This window comes from Olea europaea, chromosome 6, assembly GCF_002742605.1.
Source record: "Olea europaea var. sylvestris chromosome 6, O_europaea_v1, whole genome shotgun sequence".
Lineage (NCBI taxonomy): Eukaryota > Viridiplantae > Streptophyta > Magnoliopsida > Lamiales > Oleaceae > Olea > Olea europaea.
The window spans coordinates 27,836,332-27,842,534 of record NC_036242.1 but is presented as its reverse complement, the minus strand read 5'-3'; positions in this window follow the sequence as shown (position 1 = coordinate 27,842,534).

Here is a 6,203-nt window from a genome sequence, read left to right as displayed (position 1 = left end):
CTTCAATTACTTTAGAGTCTAGTGGATTTTCAATGAAATTGTTGAGATGAAGATGGTATAAGCTCACTTGGTTAAGAAGTTGCATTTTTTTTTACCCAGTTGCTTCCTCAGTTTCTGCACCTATTGTTTCTTCATTAGAATTGGTTTGAGCACTTGTAACAATGTGCAACAGAACCATACTGGTCAAATACTTCCACTGATTGATTTTCACTCTCATTTTCTCATGAAAATTGGATTTTCACTCACTAGATATCATGTCTCGACAGACAAAAATCTTTCAAATTTTCATGTTGTAGTAGATATAGCCCCTTTTCAAACAAAAAAAGAAAAAAAAAAAAAACACAGAGAATTTCCCAAGGATCTAGTTTGTCATGGTGAATGGCCTATATTGGTGAACATAAGAAACACATCCAAATACCCGCAAAAGAATGATATTAAGCTTTGTGATTTTTTAAGATTTCCAATGGATACTTAAAATCAAGTATACGACTAGGCAACCAATTAATCAAATAAGTTGCGGTTAGAACTCCGTGAGACCAATACTTTTTTGGAATATTTGTTTGGAACAAAAGAGTCCTTCTAGTTTCAAGAATTTGTCTATCTTTCGTTGTGCCAAATATTTTATTGTGGTGTGCTAACACAAAGGATAAAGATGTTTGTACCGAGGGGGGTGTACCGAACCGTTTAAACCCCCCCTCACAAACATGCGGGCCCCATGTGTAATTTAATAATCCGAACCGAGGTCCCACCCAAATGATGTGAATAGTAGGTAAACGGTTAGGTAAATGATTATCTACGTATATCACGGTCCTAACACAAATTATCTAATGAATAATTCCATGACTATGAAGGAGTTCATGAAAAACACTTCACATATTTTGTTCCATTGTTAGTTACGTGAAACTTTTAACACATCCATTAGCATGCATGTCGAGCCTTTGTAACACAGTCAAACTCATTGAAAATTTAGAAGTGATAATGCACATTACGAAAGAATAATTTCTCATAAATTTGATCAAAGGTCTTTGTGATGAACCTTGAGTTACGAGTCAGACTTTGAATTTTGTAATTTCAATATTTTCATCTTCATTACAAAAATTCACTTGTATTATATAGGGATTACATTTTCAAGGATTCGAACTACAGGTTCAAGTTCTCTAAAGAATTCAGTCCTTCTTTATCACTTCTTCCTGGTTAGACCAATTTTTTTTATGTTGACAGTTTTCAACAGATTGCATTCAAGATCCTTATTTTTCAAAATTTCAAGTTTCACATTAAAGATATAAATATTTTCTATAATAATATTATTCCATCCCATAATTTATGAGATAACAAATAATTTATTGAAATCTCATTATTTTCGAACATTTGTGATTTTGCGTGAATCGCGTTGTCTATTTATTGATCAATGTTTTCTATTATTGTTTCTTATAATTTTTTTCCCTCTTATGAGATATGAAGGATTTGACATCAACTGCTTGATTACACTTTATTTGAGATTCATTTTCTACAACAAATTGTCCTACAAGGACATCAATTTTTTGTTGAAGCATTTGCTGTCGGTACATATAGCTTTTAACACATTTCTTATGTTAACAAATACATTAGGTAATTAATTTTGCTAATCTTAGTAGTTTTTTTTCCAATATCTTGCTCACATTGACTGTTGTAGTGATTAATTGAAATAAAATTGATTCATCTTAATAAAATTTAAATAATTTATCTGGATGTAATTTTGTTCTTGTCAAATTTGAAAAGTCAATTTATCTAATTGACAACATGCAAAATGTTAGTAAATAAATCAATTGTTAAAGTTAGAGGAACCTAATAATTGATGGTGAATCAAAATTGACATAAATTCAAATTCTTCATTGGGAAACTATTTTGAAATATTGTGCGGTGAAATTGGAACTTGGGCAACACAATTGAAAATTCGTAGGCAAGAAATACTAGGTTCTTGACCAAACAAAATGAAAATTGTAAATGTGAGTATTGATAATAAGTAATTGATTTATACGAACCAGCGATACAACAAGTAATATATAATGACTGTTGAAATATAGTTAATTATAATTTTAAAGCTTTGATTATAACAAATAAATTAATCTTATTTACTAACAATTAAATTTAAAGTGATTATAGTATTAAAAGCAACCAATGATAAATTGAATTATCGTCGTCAAAAGATCAAGATCAAGATCAAGACTATCACAAATCAGACTCATGAAAAGGTCAAGATCAAATTCACACATTCAAGACAAGTCTTTCAAGAAAAGATCTTAAAAGAAAAATGTCAAGGAAAGATCAAGAGCTTAAGTGCCAAACGTCAAAGAATGATCAGGACGAGAGCCTAAGAGCCAAACTCCGAAACAAGATCAAAGACTATATTTATTAGTTCAAATGTAAATGTACTAATATTTTGATCTTTAGCAATGAATGATTAAAGCTCAAAAATTTCCTAATACTTAATTCTTTGATGTTATTTATAAAGATAACAATTTCATTTATAAAGAGAGCAATTTCATTGTAAATTTATAGCTCTAATGTTTGAGGTCCCGTAAAAGCTCAATAGTATAAAGATTGGTACTCCTTAATGTAAGTTACCGTATGGTTCATACTAAAGTCCTATAAAGCTCAATATTCTATAAGAATTAGTGCTCCTTGTTTGTAAGTCATCGGAAGCGTTATGAAAGGTTAGATTGCACCATAAGTTAATCAGTATAGTAAAAAGACCTTACTTGTGTTGGAGAGTGTGATAATAGAGGACGTAAATTATTGTTTTGAATCGAACCTCCACAATTATATCTTTTATATCCTCTCTACTTTTTACTCATTATTATGCCATTTACATTTATTATTTGATTGATCTACTTATTCTTGATTTTCTTACAGTTATTACTAATTGATCAAAGTATTGTTAACTAGCTTGATTTAAGTTTACTTTTCGTAAAATTCTAAAAATCAATTCATCCTTCTCTTAGTTATTATTGGGCTATCAATTTGTATTAGAGCTAGGTGCTAATTTTGAAATTAAAATTTTACAATTTTTGAGTAATGGCTAATCACAATATTTAGAATCTTGAGGAACATTCTACAAATCGTCCTCATTTCTTTGATAACACTCATTTTAGTTATTGGGGAGGTAGAATGATGAATTATATTCAATCAATAGATTATAGTATTTGAGAAGCTATTGAATATGGTCATTATATGTTAAAGATTATTAAGATTGATGACAAACTGGATCAAACCATTCCAAAACCTAGAGAGAAGTATGAAAAGTGGATAAAAGAAAATTGATGCTAGAGCAAAAAATCCACTTTATTTTGCTTTGGATAAAAAATGAATTTAACTGTATTAGCACATAAGTACTAGCAAAGAAGAGGAAACGAAGGAGCTTCCTAATGGCCAAATTGTATTGAAATCGGCAATTGATGAAGACCATGAAGAAAATGAAAGTCAAGAGGAAGTTTCCAACTTGTGTTCCATGGCTATTGAAAATGAGGTAAACACAGATGACAAGTCTTTATATGATGAATTATCTACCTCATATGACGGACTACTTGAATAATTTGAAAAACTTGCTCTCAAACACACCATTCTCAAAAGGTAAAATTCTTTATTGGAAAAGGAGATAAAGAAACTGTTGAAAACTCAAAATGATTTTAAAAAGAAAAAAGTCAATTACGATTATCTAATTCCTCACCACAACAAAAGATTTAAGATTTGATTCAGATTGTTCACAAATTTATTCAAGGTAAGAATTTTTTTTTATCTAATACCTGGTGAACAAAAATTTGATAAAGGAGAAATTTGATATAAACCATTTTTCAAACAAGTCTTTTAAAGTGTCTTATGTGATGTTTATAGAAAGTCGAAGTAAGAATATTTATGATATAAACATTAAATTTGAAGTGAACAAATATGTTTACTAAATTTAAAAAATGATACTTTATTGTCGCATAAAAGATTAATTCATGTTAACATGGACCTACTTTAAAAAAAGAAAAAAAAAATTAAAAATTGTTTTGTTAAAGATTTGTCAAATTTGAAATTTGAGAAAAGCAAAATTTGTGATGCATGTCAATTTGCAAAACAAGTAAAGGACTTTTTAAATTAAAGCAACACTCTTCAACTACAAAATATTTCAACTTTGTTGACGAAATATTGTTTGATAAAAAATACTGCAAGTGCATAATTCGTCAACAAGTAGTAAAATGGATTTTTGAGTCCAAGTATCATTTCCACAAAGATTATACTAGTTCAAATTTGAATTACTTAGCCTTAACTGAACAATTGATATTTGTGATTTTTTCTGTCAATTAAATAATCTACTTATGAAAGAAAGATCTAACCTAACTAAAATAAATACAAGATTATAATTAAATGCAAGTTTATAAAAATATGATGATGAAAAGCGTACTAGGATCCTGAATCTTCTTATATCGATTTCCTTTTACCTAGAATTTATGAATTTGACAACACGATTCAATTATGAATATTAATATTCCTATTTGTCTTAACAATCTCTCTCAAATAGATTTAAACCTATTTTTATACGTAATTCGACTATATTTTTATGATGGACGCGAGCATATAAAAATGCATTAAAGACTTATGAATACTAAAGGTTATATAGAGCATAGCAGTATATTTTTATCCTCTACCAGACTCTATGACAATTAACATTATGTCTAATTTATTTCCCATCCTTCGAGGGTAAAACAAGGCGCAATATTTTTACAATTGTGATCAATTAATTCAAAATTGAAAATGAGTTTTAAATTAAAAAAAAAATAATAAAAATAAATAAATTCAAGAGTTAAAGGTTCATGATATAAGTTTCATTGTAATCCCAACACAAAAAATATTTAGCCTAGCATAACGTCGAAAATTAAACAAATAAAAGTGCAAAGACATCACCAAAAATAGACAAAATGTGATTTATTTTCCAAGTTGCTACTGTTGTCCTTCCATTTCATATGTCTTTTGCCTATATATTCTGCCTTTTTCTTTTAAACAGCAGCCCCTTTTTTGTTCGGTTCTGTGCGTAATTGTTTCCTCTAGCCGCCACTTTTGTTGTGGGAAGACTACATAAATACAACATTATAAAAACACATTTTATAAATAACAAACTCATTGAAATATTTCAAAAATCAGGTGGTAAATATATTTATTAAATATTAAACTATAATATAATATACATTAATTATTTCCACTCCATGCCACCTCACTCATCCCATCCTATCACCCCACTACACCAGATAGCCATCGATTTCGGCATTCACTCTAGCGACTGCTCAGGCAACAGCTTCGACGATTGTTTCGACAAATTGCTCCGACGACTATATCACCGATTGTTCTGGCTCCAGTGATAGAAAAATCTCCAAAAATTGTGATAGTCGTAGTGGTGCATTGTAGTTATCAGATTTGCAACCAATTCACTGACTTATGTTATCTGAGAATCACCTTGACCAACTTTGCCTTTGGTGTGACTAATTGTAACCAAATTTATATTCAGTGTGACTGTTTGTGACCACAACAATCTCAAGTCCAACTGATCACAATCAATACAAAATTGGTCACAAAACAGTCATAACCAGATCTTGAACAGAAAAAATCAGATCTCTAATCACCACAACAGATTTGTTTGAAAAAATAATAACCACCACTACTACTAACATCTTTAACTCAAATTGATGATCATAAATACTACATTCACCTCAATTCTACAACAATCATCAATACCATAACTTCAACCAACCTTTCAAAAAACACCAACCAGCACCACCACACTTTTCTCGTGAAACTCTGATGAGAGAAGTGGTAGGTGGTCGGAATCTAGAGGGTGGGTGGGGAAGAAGTCATAGATCTGATTTTTGGGTAAGAGAGTGCCGAACTAATTTTTTGGGGAAGAAATAGAGTGCGTGGATTAAAAATTGATACAAGATCTAGGGTAAATTGATACGGGATCTGTGAACAAGTTTGTATTCAATGTAACTATCTGTGACCTGATCAATCTCAAGTCACAATCGGTTACAATCAACACAAAATAGGTCATAAATAGTCACAACTAGATCTCGAACAGAAAAGACCAGATCTCCAACAACCATAATAGATCTGTTCGAAAAAAATAATAACCACCACCACTACCAACATCTTTAACTCAAATCCACAACAACAATCATCACTACCATAACTTC